The 18,498-nt window shown below is 40.2% G+C and overlaps 1 protein-coding gene across 4 annotated transcripts in view; it reads right to left on the minus strand.

Moving 5' to 3' along the window:
• Positions 1–17,532, minus strand: part of ROBO1 (roundabout guidance receptor 1) — a 706,475-nt gene extending 688,943 nt beyond the window's left edge. For 3 of the 4 annotated variants that reach the window (XM_027666541.1, XM_027666542.1, XM_027666539.1), the window contains exon 1: positions 17,235–17,532. The gene's annotated coding sequence lies outside the window, so the exon portion shown is untranslated. The remainder of the gene's footprint in view (positions 1–17,234) is intronic. The other variant, XM_027666540.1, reaches the window with a different exon arrangement.
• Between the last annotated feature and the right edge of the window lie 966 nt (positions 17,533–18,498).

Below are 18,498 nucleotides of genomic sequence, written 5' to 3' on the forward strand. Positions count from 1 at the left end.
CTGCCTCAGGTGCTACGTTAATTTACTTGTTGGCATACATTAATTGAAACCAATCAATAAGGCTGGTGGTACAACAGAGGGAATGCAAAAGAAGTAATCGATTGCCACACTTACTCATTTTAAACTTGGAAAACAGGAATAATTTAGTCCAAGATTTTTCATTTCTGTCAATACAGATAATGGGATTACTTATTTGTTTTCTATTCTTTCAGCACTAATTATAATAACTATGATGTCTTTCAAAATCCCTCATGTAAACCCCAGTATTCTGATTAGCAGCTGTTAACTTGCATATAATGAGAGTGACTTCTTTCAACTGAGAAGTTAGAAATTATATGTTTTTGCTGTTACAAACAGTGCTCATCATTTTGTCACACTGGAAACAATTATATATTTCAATAATTATAAACTCAAAGTCAATTTGATTTTTCCACTTATGGTATACTAGCTTTTCAAATTTTTTATTCTCGGAGATAAACTTTATTTCAATTGTTTATGAAGCACAGAAAGAGCTGAGACTGGTTTTTTTGAATTTTTTTTTGCATTAAATTTGCTTAATATATTCATTCTATATGTCCAGTGTTGACTGGTACACCTTTTAATTTTTAATCTAGGTTGCTGGGTCTTTTTTCTCTTTTTTTTTTTTTCCCTGTTATCTTATTTTCTACAATTATTTCTGTGAGCTCCAGCAGTCAGTTGTCAAGACTACACCATCTAAAAAAAAAAAAAAATGAAATAGGACAACTTCTTAATATGTGGAGAAATGCACTTGCAATTATCACCCTCTTTTCATGAAAACTGTTCATCCTTACTGATCTGTTTCCAGAGAGATAATGGAAATCAGCAAACTGTTATTTATAATCACTTTGCACAAGGAATGAGCATTTACATCGTGGTAATCATGGTGCCAGTCACTATCATTATGTCTTTGGTGACACTGAGTTTTCTCAAAATTTGTCCATAAATGAACAAAATCTAAAAATTTAGCCTCTGTCGAACATGTAACACATCCTTCCACGTCTGTGACAGCATTACTTTCCTTCTGATCACGCTCAAAGCCATATGAGCTTATTTTTTCGTGGTCTGTTGGACTGAACATAATAGTGCTCAGTTCAACCTCCAGACCAAGAAATGGTTCTGCAACTGTTGTCCTTGGGCACATGGAGGTGTGCAGATTTGTATCAGATTTGATGATGGCAACCTGATTCGGTAACACTCTTTGCCATGGTTGTGGGTAAGCGTAGGCAAGACATGAAAGATGCTATACAGGAAAAAAAAAAGAACATATTGCTCATACTGATTAGCGGGAAGGATTTTTATTAAGGGATTGCCCACACTGGGCAGATTTTTCCCACACTGGTATATTTTGCTTGTAAGTGAACTGAACCGTCCAGCTACAATTTCTGTGTACATGTATTTGTCTCCAGACTCTTGCTTAATTTGGGTCTAACATATCAGTTCTACAGGATCATTTTCTAATGCAGTCTAATTACTTCTAACTCTTGGAGGGAAAAAAAAACCACATCAAAAAAACACACAACAAAACAAAATAAAACCCAACCACAACTATTAGTTTTTCATTAGACTGAAGATTCCATAACCCTGCAGATGCTACTTTGACCAAAGACTGGGAGTATCAGTGAGTACTACAAGCGTATGCACTGTTGTTGCTAGACAAGTCTGAAAGCAAAATGGCAATTAACATCCCACTGAAAACCAAATTTTTTCTGAGAATTCAAGTAAGTTTACTGCTGGCCTTTTGAATTACCTTTCGATTACTAATGTGGTAGAGATTAGTGAAACACTGAGGAACAGCATCAAACCTGCTTAGGCCTTTTCCATGACAGGAAAAGGCTGTACAACAGTAGGGAATTATGGATTATACATTTTTCAACAGGAGTTCTTCGGCCACAGGTTAATTAAATTCCCAGAAAGGAGAAAGTCGTGGGTGCCAATTAGTAAGTAATGGGTGAGACTGAAACTAAGAACTGAATCCCAGGTTACTGCCTCGGGAATTCAAAGTTAGGTTCAAGCTCATTTTCCCTCTCTCATATTCTCTAAATCTTATTCATGACTAACGATTTCAACAGTTTGAAGTAGTTTGAGCTTTTTATTTTGAAACCTGGAAGGAACAATACTGAAATCTCCAGGAATTGAAATGTACAAACCATAATTATAGAGGTTGAAGTATATACTTCCAACTCAAATTTTTTTTTTTTTTTTAAAGAAAAGTTTCTGTGGCAGGTAAAAGAAGTATAATATTCCACAACAGACTGCTCAAAATTTTTGCCATGTATTTGCAGCTACAGCACAGGATTCAGAGCCAGCTGTTTAATACGTCTATTAAAGTAAAAAAATCACCTTTATGTATTTTGCACTACTCATTTAAAATACTAAGAATGAATGATAACAGCTAAACACATACTAATTCTCCTTTCTTCTGGTAATAAAGGCTAAATAATTCTAATTTTATTCAGTCTCACATAGTTGATCAAACCCAGAACCAAAATTATTTCATAAGGCTTCTTTTATTGGAATGGAGAGATTTAGTAGCTGCATTTGTGAGGAACAGAGCAATTCATGGATTTGTTTCAAGACAGTAAATCTAAGGAATGTTCTCACATTTTCAAAAACTACTGCAGACAGTCTTCCCTCCCTTTGAAAATTGTGCCATTCAGCTTCTTCTGGAAAATGTAATAGGCAGGCCCTGTGGATGACTGTAATGACAAACTTGTGCTGCGAAACCTCCTTTCCTAAAGATTCAGGTCCTAAATCCCTTCTCCAGTTCTATTACAACAATGCCAGTTACAATTCATTCCCCTTCCTTCCAGTCACTGTGGAAAATGGAGGTCAACTCCACATTTCCCAGTTTCCCACCAGCACATGCCAAAGTTGCTCAGAGGGACAAACTAGGAAAGGATCTGGAATTGATCTGGTGCAGTTTGCTTCTCATTAGCCAAGGAGCACACGCTGCTCAGTCATTCAGTAGGACTAAAAAAACAGAGAAATACTGTGGTAATGTGGACATTAATTTGGGTCTCTCTCTTCTCCTCTGCTACTTGTAGGAACTTAGATATCTTTGAGACCTCAATCTCTCTAGCAAATTGAACTGAAGAGTCAGATAGCAGATTCCAGGATTAGCTACAGAGAATGACTGTCATTGTAATTGCTCAAATATTTTGTCTTCACCTGTTTGAAGCATGTGAGAAGAGGAAAATATAAAATTATTCCAATTACAGGTACTAGACCCCACCTATGCTGGCCAACACCACTGTGAAGCCTAGCCTGAAGAACAGCGTGATTGAGTCCCCTCCTCTCAGACAAGTTTTATCTTAAAGACTCTGGCTTTATCATATATGTATTCAACAAAATAACTTTGCAAAGAAGCAAGCAGAATGTATCCTACCCTGACCTGTTAGGACACCTAAGATAAACAACAATAAAAGAACAGATTTCTTACCAAAAGTAGACTAAATGGACAGAGAAGGGACAAAGGGATAATAATAATATTATTAAGGGCTTACTGCAGCAGCACTTCCCCAAGTTATCCTTGCTAAAAAAAAAAAAATAACCAACAAACCACTAGCAACTTTGTAAAGAGATGACAAAGGCCAGAATGCATCTCAAGTTCTTCAGCTGTATTTTTTCCCTTTTCTTTTAATATACAAATAATTCATTTAATTTGTTTTAATATACAATAATCTCACTTGAGAGGGAAAAGACTCCTAGAAGCAAGTGTGCTGTTTCTGTAGGACATATAATGCTTGAGTATCCTCAGCCTAATGTCTCAAGTTTACATTCAAAGATCCATTTTTAAAGCATTGCATAAATGGCTTCACAATTTAATTAAAGGCTTATAAGCTTTATTGAATGGCCTCTTCAGCACGCTCTGCTCACCAGCTTATGACTACAAAGGCATTATTTAGGGAACATTAACCTCAATATTTCATTTGAATCAAAACTTATAATTTTAAACTTTTAAAGGCAACTTATCTTCCACATAAAATTACGAATAAAAAGTGGATCTCAAACATGATGTAAAATAACGGCCTATCAATCTTTCCTACCAGACCTTCCACATTCATACTGTCTTAGCCTGCAGATCCAATTATCCTCCAACATTTGCTGCTCAACCATGCTGAGATTATTCACCAGCCCTCCAGTTAGACTGCAATAAGAGGTCTGTAGGTGCATTTACACTCAGAGAAATAAGGTATAAATGCTAGGATTGTCATGGTATCTTTCTGAGTTACGTGCACAGCCATAAACTGTACAATAATGAATAAGACTATTTCCACCTGCTTTATCAGTTCATTTGCATGACATTTGGACTTGCTAATTTTAAAAAAATCTAGGTGAAGCATACCTTCAAGATGGTACAACCCTTGACCCAAAGGCCTTACAAATAGAAGTACTAATATCACATGGAAGATATTTCCTCCTGTGCCCAGACAGCCGAAGCTCCAACATGGATATGTGATTACCCTCTGCAAAGGCAATCTCAGCTCCTTCTCACTATTTTTTTTTTCTTAAGCTTAGCATTTTAAGAAAGCAATCACATGTGCTGAAACTGCTTTGACCTGAAAGATTATGTTCTGCACAAATTTGGCAGACTTTCTGATTCTCAGCAAAAACAGTAACAGCAGATTAATGATAAAATGGTTTCTGATACTCCAGTCCTTGTGGTCTTTGCGCACTGCAGTAGTTGTACATCATGGCAAAACAAAAGCCTTCTGCCGCAGGACATCAGTGTACATTGCCAAAAATGTCAGAACCACAGTTTTCAGCCCAAAGCTGCAACTACTTGAACTGCAGGAGTCATTTCATTAGCTGACAGCTGCAATAAGCTGTCCTTTCTCTGTGTGGAGAAGCTACTGGTGGGAGGTACGATTCACACAGGCAGACTCCATAAATCATATACCACTTAAAGAAAAAGATACTTAAGGAGACATTCACAAAGTACTGTGCAATACCTTTCCTATTTATTTTCTTTATGTTCATGCCATAAAAGTTTGTATTTCAAAAGCTTAGAATAAACTTTAAAGACATGAGTCAAATTCGGGAACATCCAAACTTTTTGTTCCCGTTTGTACTGTTTTTGCTGATCTAGAGAATCTAGATCTAGGTGTTTCTTGATGATCTCTTTCTAGTGAATGTACTCCTGCTGACCTAGAAAAAACAAAATTAGGTTCTTTAGTTACAGGTTGAAACCACCATGCTGGTGTTTATTTACTGTGTTACTCCTATGTAAGATAATAAAAAAATTGTAATGTGTAATTAGCTGAAAAAGATACTAACATTTCAAAACCATCTGGTATTAAGAATATACAGTGTATTATTGAATGCATTAACTTACATAGACATTTTTGAGTCTTTAATGCTTTGATAACCTTTAGTCTCCAGCTAAGGAAATGTCTAAGGAAAATCTGTCTAAGGAAAGTTGTAGACAGATATTAGCCATGAAGGTGTGGGAAGAGGCTTCAGTGTCACAAATGAGTGTTTGCCAGCCACTGCTGAGCCAGGCAAGTAATAGGCCTTCAGATCTACCTCTTCAAATGCTTTATGTATTATTCAAATACTTTTCATGGAAACGATTGAAAATTGCTGGTGGGTAATAATGTAACTGTACACCCAGATTTTTTTTCTTTAAATCCATATTACATTCATTATATGAACCTAAAGCAGGTGTACATTCTTCATTCTCATAGCAAATCTCCTCTATTTTTTATCAGTAGCTTATTGCTAAACAAACAGAAATGCTATGTTTGAACAAATATAGCATTAATAGAAAAATGGGTTATATAATACTTGATATTGCCTTTCCTGAGCTCCTTTTTAATATATTTTTTAAATTACATACCACTACACAAACAACTACACAACTTGTTGTTTTGGGTGGGTTTTTTTGGTTTTGTTATGTTTGTTTGTTTTTTTAATCTAGAAGCACACTGAAAAGGATTGATAGGGGCATTTTACTTCTGAACTGCAGTCACTCTACCCTAGATGATTTGTACAAACCAATTAAAAAGCTACTACTGTTGAAGCAGAGTCTTGCAGAAGGGTGCCACATCTCTGTGACAGACACATAATTAGCTGTCACACCCCCAGAGTATTCCCAGGCACCAAAGACTCTGGAACAAAGCAGAGCAAAACAGGCACCTTATTCCTGCACTCCAGCAATGGCTCCAACCAGCAGGTGGCCCAGGTGGAGCAGATTTAAGTTGCTTTAGCTGCCTACAGAAGCAGTTCTTATCCATTCAAGTTTTTGAGCCATTTTAAGAAGTCGTGGAGAAGAAGAAACGTCCATTGCCAAGGGTATGTATTTCCATCAATTTTCTCCAGAATTACTGATGAGAAGAGTATCTGTTCCACTAGAGGGAGGAGCAGGCTCAGGAACTGAATTTCCAGCTAGTGTCCTAGTGCCACCTATGATAACAGACTCATTCCTATGTGAAGGATGGTCTGCTGTCAGAAAGTGCTGAAAAGGTAAAACTGGAACAGAAAGTTTCATAACAACAACAAAAATAAAAAAAAAAAAAAGAAAAGGAAGAATCTCACCTGAGGTACATTTCATTTTCTTATTTTGTTCCTGTTTATCCTGAAAAAGTGATGTGGGCTTAGTTACAAATCATGTCTTTCATATTATATTTAGATTTCTAGACCATGCTTTTCTTTGACAGAAGGATAAAGTTACCTGGAACAGAGTAGCAATTAGTAGCTTATCTCCTCTCTTCTATGATATTAATATTTCTAATTCCGTGTTTTTCCCTGAAATATAGTTGAGATAGAACTGACCTAGAGATTTCAAAGCTTCAATTTTTCCCTATGAAACCTCAAGAACTGCAAAGCCCCCCACATCAGAGTTCCTATTTTTTCACCTGCATATAACTATATGCCAACTCACTGCCATGAAAAGATTAAGGTCATTCACTACTGAAACTATTTTTAGAGACTTTGGTTGTGTCAAGTCCAGTCACTATTTAGTGCAGTACAAAGGAAACAAGGGAGCAGTTGTATCTTACACAGACAAGCAAGGCTACAAGGAGACATGGCTTTAGTCCAACCCATCCATCTCACCTGCCAGAGAATAGCTGTACCAGAAAAGGAGGACGTTCAAGGGAGAGCTGGAACCTGCCACGCATTCCTTTCCTCCTCCCCCTCTGCAACAGTGCTCAGCCTGATGTACAGCCTCTGTAATGCCATCCACACAAGTAACATATACAACACTAAGCAGAGCAGCGTGTTACTGTCTTCTGGTTGGGTTTGACTAGCAGCTGTCACAATTGAATTTCTCACTGGTGATTGAGAGACGGGTTGAAAACAGACAAGACTCCAACAAAGAGTGCTGTATTCAGAAAGGAAGGTGCAGTTAAATGTTGGTTCCTAATTCCTCAGGCAATCATTTTCATAATGCTTTAGCATATGCCCCTAGAAAGTCTTGTCTCTTACAGAGGTTTTACTGTAGCACATTCTATCAGGCCAGAAAGACAGAGATATTTTCAACAGAGTTTGACAAATTCCTGTTTGTCCTTGACCGAAGACATTAAACTCCCAGGATATTAAGACAGAAGCCTTGAACTTGATGGGATGCAAAGAGTAGGGTCAATATGCTTATGGTAGCCCCAGCAGAAAATGTGCTGTGCTATTTTATATTGCCTAATTATTCTAAATATTTAGTCTTCCATGCTTCTCCTTACTGTAGCTCAACCAAAAATCAATGAAAATCTGAGTAACTGAGGTCAACTGAAATTTTTCTGCCTACCCAGAGATGTGTGAGGGTTTGGACCATTCTCCCAAGCAACATGTTATATTGTAGTAAGAATAAATTCGGAACGACTTTTAGAGTCATCCATGATCATCTTAGCAGAAAACAGCAGTAGTGCCTTGTACCAAAGTGCCATAAATATTTAGTGCTTGTCTATATTATAGGTTATTCCTGACATCAGGATAAGAAGACATGTAGAATGGGATTAAAAATGCATTGCAGAGTCATACAGAGGTCAGTGAGAAGAAATTTGCATTATTCTGCTATTTCTAAAATATACAGATTTCCCTTCTGAATATCTTGATCTGTGATGATAAGCAGATGAGCAGAAGAGCTGTAGGATTGACACTTGGCTCCTGTTGTCAGAAAAAACATTCTGAATAATATCATCCGTATCCACCTATGGCTGGGCTCTCCCTGGATCAATGCAAGGTTACAGCCACTGCCTCTTTTGATCTCTGTCAATTAGCACAGAACTTGTGGTCTCATTAGTCAGAGCTGGGTGATGCTGGGCACAGAGGGCACTGGAGAAACAGTAGATTATGAACTGTGCAGCCGTACAAAAAGTATCACACTAAAATTGATGCATTTTGCTTTGCAGTATTCAGCACATCTTGACATAAATCAAGATTGGTTTCACCTGGTTTCATCTTTTAAAGTGCTGCTCATTGCTGTGAGCTGCATAAAGTGAAATTGTTTCATTGGCACAAAGTCAATGGGAATAAGTACAAGAGAATTATTGTATTTGCACTTGAAGTTATTTATCAAGTGAAGTGAATGCATACCCATCATGACTTTTCCCAAAATAACCAAGGGGAGGTTTCTTTCCATCAGTGAAAAATTAGGGAGCCACTTTGAGCCTGTAGGCACTTTCCCCTTACAAATATATATCTGTGACCTCAGGTAATAAAAAAGAGATTTACTCTAATGGCAGTAGAAATCTAGTCTAGTAGATTAAAGATAGCCTTTCCTGAAAAACAGGTTGCAATATCTAAATTAACAATATTTAAAACGCATTTTTTTACAGAAATACAGTTGTGAACTATGTTGTCAATGTGAATGGACTATTTATTGTGTAGTTGCACGTTGGCTGTGTCACACATGAATTTAAGGAATGATATTGAGAGAGGAGTTATGATCCCCAGAGAAAATCACTCAGACCACCTATCTCAAATTCCTCCTAGTAGAGATTTTGAAAGAATTAATACTTATTTGAAAAAAAAGTTCACAATCAGGAAGGTTGTTCATTTTATGAACATAATGTGAGAAATTAAAAACAAAACCAGAAGTCACACATTGACAATCTACATGCAAACACAAGCAAAAATATTTTAATTGCATAAGCTACTGATAGAAACATAACACCCCTCCCTAATCAAGTAAGGCTGAATGTAGATGATATTTAAGTATGGCAAGGCATGAAAATGTCTGTCCTTCTCTTAGCCATTTATGCTTAGTACATTTTATTAGTTACCAGAACTTTTAAGATGAAAAAAACCTCACTATGTCAAAACATGTCCCAGAGCTAAACTTTGCACCGTATACCTTACAAAACTTTCAGTCTTGAAATGTATATGTATTCCTCAGGTGGAAATGTTTTGGACAGAGCTCTGTTCTTTTGATTAAAGTATTTTTTGATCTTTTTCAGCTGAGATAATGCTTCAAGGTAGACCAATAGCACTTATGGTACACATGGTTGAGGAACTAGAAAATTAAAATCCTGGTTTGGGTAATGTGCCAAACACAACTCAGATGACGTAATATTCTTCATTCCACCATGGCTGTAAAATTTTGGAAAATGTACTCATTTCCCCTTAGAAGAGGACTGCCTCTTGGTTTGGCTTACCATCTAGTCATTGTCATTATTTAGATATATATTATTCATATGGTGGACCTCTCCTTACTAGGGCTGTTTTCTGAGATGAGGTTTACTAACACACACAGGCTGTGGGTTACTCCAAAATATACACCAGCAAACAGAGATAAAATTAACTTGCCGTGTCAGATCTCCATGCAAGATGAAGAATATTTGGACCCCGTAATTCCTTCTGCCATACTTTCCATTCCCTCATTCCTCTCCTATTTCACCAAGAGGAAGTGTTCCTATCTTTGCATAACAGAATGTAGATAGTTCAAAAGTGTGCCTTGCTTTCATCCATATACAGCACACCCAATCTATAACATTATTTGAAATAGTTATTTCAGCTCTTCATTTTGACAGCGTGGGCAGACAAACTTGATTACAATGCCACGATACAGGAAACAGTGATACAATTTAACTTTTCTTAGGCCTTATGGGGGAAATGTTCTCAAAACCAGCTTTTTGCTTGTTTTGAAAAACATTCAGAAGGGTTATTAGCCAAAAATACTTAGTTGCATCAGGGCCTTATCTGAGGACTGAAGTTGGCTTTACTTTATTTAAATATTTCAGTTAGAACTGTCTGCAGTCCTGTCTGCCTTCAGACAATTTGTTTAATTTTCCTGCTAGATTTTTAACACAGAAGGGATTTTTTTTTCAGTTGTCTGCTATAAAAACTCTCATATGGGTTCAAAGATTCAAGTCATATCCTTAAATGCATTTATCACTAACAAAATTCTTGACACAACTGGGGTGGATTTGAGGCACAAACTTGCAGAATAATTTAACTGAGTCACAGCTACCACTGGTGACAAATGAGAATACAGAAAAGCATTTGACTTTCACATATTAATTTGGGTGTGGCAGGAATTGCAGTTAGAAAAACTATAGTACATTTGGAAAGTTTTATAATGGATTGAAATGAGTTTACAACTCCTTTGTCCAGCTGTTCTGAGTAAAATCCTACTCCAAAGTATTTGCATTCTTGGAACAAGAGCAAGTTACAAACACTGTTGCAATTTGTTTAGGTTTCCATATTTGCCAGGGGTGGCACCATATGCATCGAATCTCCTCCTGTATTGAGGTGATCTGTTCTTACATGTTTATTGTTTTAGAGGATCACTTTACCTTTCATGTTCAGGTTTTTTTCGTGCTTCTTAACACTAATTTATTTTGAGTGTAGAAGTCTTGATGAAGACTGAAGAAGTTCCTTAAGTCTTGGCGTTTTTTCTAGGATGGACTGCAGGACACTAAAAACTGTGAATTCAGTAACTTAATGCATGTATGCACATAAGGCAATGTCTTGCATTAACTAAATTTTTTCCATTACCTTTCTACAGTCACTTTTAGAAAGAAAGGAACTAAAAAAAAAGACAAAAAAATTTAAAATAAACCAAATGTTTAACTGACAATCACGTCTGATGTCAAGCAGGCACAGAAAATACTAGAAGCATCGAACTGTGATATATTAGATCACATAGTTAAATACGGTTCTTTTTGAATATAGAGTCACCTTTACAGCAAACTTGCTAGTGTGAAAAATTCATCATCATTGACAAGTGAATCCTAAATTAAGAAATGAGTCAAATTCTTTCTAATGCCACTTTTAGGAGCAGAACAGATTTATTGTTATGGGGAATAACAAAGACGCACATTTAAGTTCTTTCTTCGTGCCTCCCCATTTCTTCTGTCATGCAGGGGCTCTGAGAGAGAAATCCAGAGCATGCAATGGAATTTATGCAGAATTATTTCCCCTAAATTGAAGGAAGTGATATAGAAAAAGCTACATTCCAATTGCTACTTAAGGTCTTTCTTTCTTCAGCCTGAAAATCTCTCAGGAGAGATGGGGACGACGCAAAACTTCCTCAGCTAAGGAACTTAGATTAACCCCACAGTAACAAAGAATCAGGATGAAAGTACTTTTGAACTCAGTGACACTCCTTGATCGAAGGAAGCCCTGTGCTCTGAGCCAGGTGAAGATCCAGGCAGCATGAGCTACAAAAAAAACCATGGCAGCTACTTTACTTCAGAATACTGAGGAGAAAAAGAAGGAATCATAGAAACATAGAATCAGCTGGGTTGGAAGGGACCTCTGAGATCATCAAGTCCAACCCTTAATCCAACCCTGCCATAGCTGCTAGACCACGGCACTAAGTGCCACCACATCCAGTCTCATCTTAAAAACCTCCAGGGATGGAGAATCCACCACTTCCCTGGGCAGCCCATTCCAATGCCTGATTACCCTCTCTGGAAAGAATTTCTTCCTAATATCCAATCTAAATCTCCCCTGGCAGAGCTTAAGACCGTGCCCTCTTGTCTTGCTGATAGTTGCCTGGGAGAAGAGACCAACCCCCACCTGGCTACAACCTCCTTTCAGGGAGTTGTAGAGAGTGATGAGGTCTCCGCCGAGTCTCCTCTTCTCCAGGCTAAACAACCCCAGTTCCATCAGCTTCTCCTCACAGGACTTGTGCTCCAGTCCCTTCACCAGCCTTGTTGCTCTTCTCTGGACCTGCTCCAGCACCTCGATGCCCTTCCTGAACTGAGGGGCCCAGAACTGGACACAGCACTCGAGGTGTGGCCTCACCAGTGCTTGAGTACAGGGAAAGAATCACTTCCTTGAACCTGTTGGCCACACTGTTCCTGATACAGGCCAGGATCCATTGGCCTTCTTGGCCACCTGGGCACAGTGCTGGCTCACGTTCAGCTTCCTGTCAATCCAAACTCCCAGGTCCCTCTCTGCCTGGCTGCTCTCCAGCCACTCTATGATATATTGTGAGGGAATTGTTTCATTTGGAAGTAAGGGACCTCAATTCCAGCTACACTCTTGCCAGAAATTCAGGTCTTATGATTCTATTCAGGTCTCTGATACTTCCTCAGCCCTAACTTAAACTATTGAATGTTGTGGTTCAAGGAAGACAGGCAAGTGACATCTTCTATCCTAACTGTGCCATCGTGGAAGGAGAAAAGGATGACTTCTGGGCTGAAACAGCACATAAGAAAAGTCTGTGGTCTAAGAACTCAAGCACTTGACTGAATATAAAACTTTCTGGGCTCTGGTTCTGACTCCTTAGATCAATTTTTAACATTATAACCACATGATACTTGTCTGAAGCCAATTGCATTACTGAGAACTCATACCAGAATTAGCAATATCTCCCCTAAGCTGGGGACAACCAGTAAGTTACCAATTCACACTGCTGTTGCCTGCCAACTCATTTTCTCTCTCCTGCCACACTCATTTTGTTGGTGTAAGGATCAACTTACTCTGATGAACAAGAGATGAGTATGGAAAGAAGACAAATACACTCAGTGTGTTCACCACTGACAAAGAGGAAAGCCAGAGGACCCCTGGGGAAATAAATTTACTGTATAAAAACATGACTTGACAGACCTGGAGCATAGATCTGGAAATGGTTAAGGAAAGATGGATGATACAGGACTGTAAACAAACAAACAAAAATACCCTTATGGAAGTCACACAGAGGCAGCAGAAGGATGGTACACACTTGGACCTCTCTGTGGACAAGGACAGATAAATGAGTAGAGAAGTTTGGAGGACAGAGAGAGTTAATTGAGGCAAAGGATTGATGTGTTTGACAGACTATAAATTGGCAATGGTGAGAGAGGGCTGATGGGACTGATGATTAGAGGATGGATAGGGAATGAAAGATTTATGGACTGGGCAGTTTAGACAGATGGAGTATTACAGGTGAAACAGGATAGTCTATGAAGTCTCTTGCAGATTGGAGGGAACATTTCATTATGTCCCATGGTGTGCTGGGTAAGGATTACTTGAGTTTTATGAAACCTAATGATACTGTTTAACCTACATGCTCAAGGTATGTGTACTTGCTTTATAATTCTTTCAAGGGCTCTAGCGTTATTCATTTTCCCTGTCCTTTCTACAGCTTTTTATTTTATTTTTTTTAAAGGCTATCCTATTATAATTGCTGAGGAGGACACACAATGATTCTCTTGATATTTCTGTTGTATGATGTATCCCCCTTTGATGAACCCAGAAATTTGTAAGTGTCTATACTTTTCTTGAAGAGGCCATTTTCCCTATAATACAGGCAAATACATGTGCAAATGCACTCAAATTGGTCGAGTTACGGTGTTATGGAACACAGAAAGAGATGGAAAAAAACATTAGGCCATAAGCTCCTCCTGGGTCTAGAACCAAGTGTTGAACATGTATTTCCACAGGGTTTGCCTAGTGCAAGTGTTCACAAATAATGTTACCAAGAAATTTGAGTATTTATATGCAATTATTCTAGTATTTTCCTCAAGAGAAGAGATCAAAATGTGTAAAGTTGCTGATCTTTTATTTTAAAAAAGATGTAGGTAACAACAACATACAGAAATATACTAGCACAAGGACACACATTACAGATGTTAAAAAAATATAATTTACACTCTAAATCACAGAAAAGGGCATCTGAAGAAAATATAAAGGTGGAAAAAGTAAAGTTTAGGCCCACTGTTAAATTCTTCCTCTCTTTCTTTCACAAGCACAGGTTTGTACCCTCTGATGGTTTAACACATTAACGTAAAACTTCTGTAACCTGCTACCTGAAAGTCCATGTCTGGCTCTAAGCAAATCAACATCAGATTGCTACATGTTTCTGAGGACACAGAACACACTCAAATGGCAAGTGCAAAATTTGGGCAAACAAAAATCACAGTTTCCTGTTCATTTTTAAGTTTTGACCTAAGGACTCGTTTGCTTGCCAGCTGATTCCGTCCCAGAAGCATCACAGCCCATGGAATCCCTCTCACATAAAAGGTCAAGCAAATATGAATCCCTTCCTTCCTCCAAACTTCTTTTTTTTTCTCTCTCCTTTTTTATGCACTTACCTGTTGAACTATACAAGTCTGCTAAATTCGTACCTAACCATATGCCACTGTAAAGAAGTCAGGGAAATCCAGACAGAAGAAGGCAGACTTCTCAACTCCCAGTTCTACTTAACATTTTACAAATGAGTAAAGCACATTGCATTTGCTCCTCTGCATACATTGAAATTTCCTGTGGTTTCCTCAAAAAAATCTGAGCCTCCTGTGACTAACACCTGTGACTCTGTTGCTTAGAGTGAAGTTCAGATGTGCACATAATGCCTTCAAAAGTCACTTGAAGGGAATACTTTGAATGTATAAGGTCCATGGGGATTATGTTGCTTATTGTGGTCCAAATCCAATTACAGCAGAGACAATATGAAAAGTCCATAAAGTGAAAAAACAAAACAAAACAAAAGAACAACCTCCCTCCCCAAAAATAAACAAGATAAAGGAAAGCAACAGAACTCAAGTAGCCTTCCCTCTTATTAAGAATCTAGTTCTCTTTAAAAACATATTGGGAGACTATGTCTAATAAACCTTTGTTTATGCCTTGATGAAGACACCTGTAGATACCTCATTCCAAAATTGGTTGAGTCCTCCTCATTTCTCCAATATTCAACTGGTCAATATTTAATACTGTGGATTCAATATAACTAAGGAAAGCAAGAGGAAAGGATTGAATTTCCTTTCACTAACTAAAAAGTCACTCAACAACAAACAAGCTGTTTCACGTTTCCACAATGGCATCCTTTGTTTTTATGGGGATTCTTATGGAAATCAGTGCAGCTTCTAAGCAAGTGTCAGCCATGGTACCAAAAATGGTTGCAGGAATATGTTATTCTAAGGGCTTGGGACACAATTTTCAGAAGTTTGGCCATGTTTGCTGAAAGACTGAAAAGCAATTAACTACTCTGAGAAGTACAGGAATAATTTTATTAGCTTTCTGCCTTCTTTCCTTGCCCCTAATTACCAAAAGCTACGTCTCTTACTGCACTCTTACAGCCCGTTTATACCACTGTAATGTCCCTGGAATGCACAGTAGTGCAAGATGTAAGTAGAAAACATGCATGCAGACAAATATAAAGTGAATGTAGAAAAGGAACACGTAGTAAAATAAGACATAATGTTTGGACATCAGCCTTATTACTCCATAATATAACAGGGCATTCTTAACCTGTTTTGTCTGCAAACTGCATCCAACACAGGCTTCTTTTTCCTTTAGTGAAGAGGGTGAACTTCAGCTTAATAAGAAATCTTCTCAAATGCCAGTTCTTGCCTTTCAGTTGAACCTCAGCATGTCTCTACACACAATGGTCTACGGTCAGAGAACTCTCCCTTCTATCCTCATGTCTGTGAAGCATGGGTATACCACAAAACGTTTTTACCTCAAAAAGAAATGCCTCTAAAGTTCTTCAATGTACTCAGAACAATCAGCAACTCAAAAATTTCCTTTTCGTAATAAAAATGTGAATTCAAATTGAAAAACACCTTAACTCCATTTAAATCCTTTTTCTGAGTCATCGATCATTAATTAACTTTAATATGCCCCAGAAAACGTAAGAAAAAAAAATTGTAAAATTAACACTTTACAAAAAAAACCACCAAACAAACAAAAAAAAAACAAAACAAAAAAAGGATTCTGATCGTGTTATAGGTCAGTTTAATTGCATCCTGAATTTTCTTTTTTTTTTTTTAATACCTTCACACTCAGGTGCGGAAACACTCCTGCTGCCGACCCTGCACTGACGGAGCGGGTCGTAGCCGGGGTTGTCCGCCCGGTTCCCCTCTCGGGGGGCGCGGTACCCCCTGGCCGGCGGGGCCAAGCATCCTCCGCGGGGGCGCTGCCCCGCGGGGCGGGGGCGGCGCGGGGCTGCGGCACTGCCGCAGCAGGAGCAGCTGCTGCAGCGGAGGAGCCGGAGACGACCTCCCTCCTCCTCCTCCTCCTCCAGCGTGCTGGGGGCCCTCCATTGTGCGGGGCTGCGCATCCCCCTCCGAGCGCCGCAGCGCCCCCGCGTAGAGGGGCGCTCCCCCCGCCAAGGGCTGGAGGGCGCGCTGTCACAGCCCCCCCTCCCGCGCTGCGCTTGCCATTTCTGGAGGTATTTGTACACCTATATATATATATACACACACGCAGAAACGCACAGACACGTCCCCCCCCTTCCCGCTGAACTTCGCTGTCCGCCCCGCCGGGGATCGGGCGCCGGCGGGGGCACAGGAGGGCGCTTCCCCCGCAGCGCTGCTCCCCCGGCGGCGGCATCCCCGCCAGAAGGGAAAAGGTTACTGCAAGCGCGGCGAAAACAAAGCCGGCGATGCTCGCCCCGGCTGCGGGGACCGCCCCGCCAGAAGTTGCGGTGCGGATCCCGCATCCCTCCCCCGCCTCCGCCCCGCTCGGCGGCAGGACAGCCGGACAGGCACCCAGACATCGCCCCGGGGCCGGCGGGCACGGCGAGGGAACGCCGGCTGCGCAGCGGTCAAAACTTCTTTGTTGGTAACACCCGAGCCCAAGGGCGGCGATAAGAGCGGGGAGCGCATCCCGCGGAGCCCCCCGGCAACTTTTCCCGACCGTACGCACGCCGCCGGTACCCGCACAGAAACTTGTTGGACCGCTATCCCTGCGCGCTCGAGACTCTCGCATCCCTTCTCCCGCGGTGACCTCTCCCGGCGCCTCCAGGAAACTGTTGCCTTTTCCCGGTGCCGGTGCCCGGGCGCGGCGGAGCGGGGAGAGGCCACCACCTCCCTGGCACCGGCAGCTTCTCTGGTACTTGGGAGACTCACCCTCCGGGGTCAGAAGGCTCTCAGAAAACTAGCGGTTCCATCATCCAGGCGGTCCTTCCCAACTTTCCTTGCATAGAGCGAGGACAGAGCTCCGCGTATTTATATGGAGAGAGAGAGGGAGAGAGAGAGAAAGAGAGAGGAAGAGCGCTGAAGTCGACAAGCCGCTCAGCAGACTTTTGAGTAAAAAGGGAGGATGAAACCGGATTCTCCCCAGTTATCAGGACCCTGGGAGAAAAAAAAAAAAAAAATCAAATCAAATCAAATCCTTCTCCGGCGGGGAATTCTTTCGGCCGCGCTGTCCGTGTTACTCTCCGGGCGCGGGGCGGGAGGCATTGCACACAAATAGAGCCCGGCAGCGGCCGCGATTGGCGGCGGCGGCGCCCCCCGGGTCCTACAGCCCCGGCGCCGGGCAGCGACAAAGCCGAGCGGCGGCTCCGGGGCGGGCACGGGCTGGGGGACGGGGCGGGGGCGGCCCCGGGGGCCGAGTCCCCCTTAATTGATTCGTTACCTCGCCTATTGTGATACGTGTTGCAACGTTTGAGCGGGAGAAAGGCGCATTATGAAGGGTTGTCATGCCATCTCCCCTTTCCTGGCTGCTCTTGCAGGGCTATTGTGCGGTCTGGTGAGAGAAATGTGCCTGATTTTTTTAAAAACTGGGGTTTATTTGTATACAACCTTTTGTATTTTTTTTTCCTTTCCCTTTCGAAATTATCTGTCGTCTTCCCTAATAATTATTTAGTTGATACAGTAATCAATTATTCATTGAATTCCACTTACCTATGCTTTTTTCACCCTCAAGTTAAGGCTTTCCAAGGACACATCTGCTCCTCTGTGAAAAGAGGGTAAACAAACATTCTTTAAAATTACGCAACTTATTTCTAATAAAAAGAGAAAAAAGTAGAACCCCACCCCCCACACCCCCAACAGTTATCAGGATAAGTTTTCTCCATTACAGAATACAATTTATGCTATTTATGGTGTTTATGGTATTTAAAGTATGGTCCCTTTTTGGATGTAAGGAATCATTTGACTAGAGAAAATAATGGTCCTTTTTGGTATGTAAGGAATCATTTGACTAGAGAAAATATCCCATTTGAAAAGGGCAGTAAAAAGAACAAAACCCAGACGCAGCTTTTATGTATCAACTGCTACATGGAGAGTAAACATGAGATAATGACAACATAGGTCAACATGACTGAGAACTGAAAACATAAGCACTTACATATAAACAAGAGTACTTGTATTACTGTCTGTAGATAATGTA

The sequence above is a fragment of the Corapipo altera genome, unplaced genomic scaffold, assembly GCF_003945725.1.
Source record: "Corapipo altera isolate COAL_440 unplaced genomic scaffold, ASM394572v1 102, whole genome shotgun sequence".
NCBI lineage: Eukaryota > Metazoa > Chordata > Aves > Passeriformes > Pipridae > Corapipo > Corapipo altera.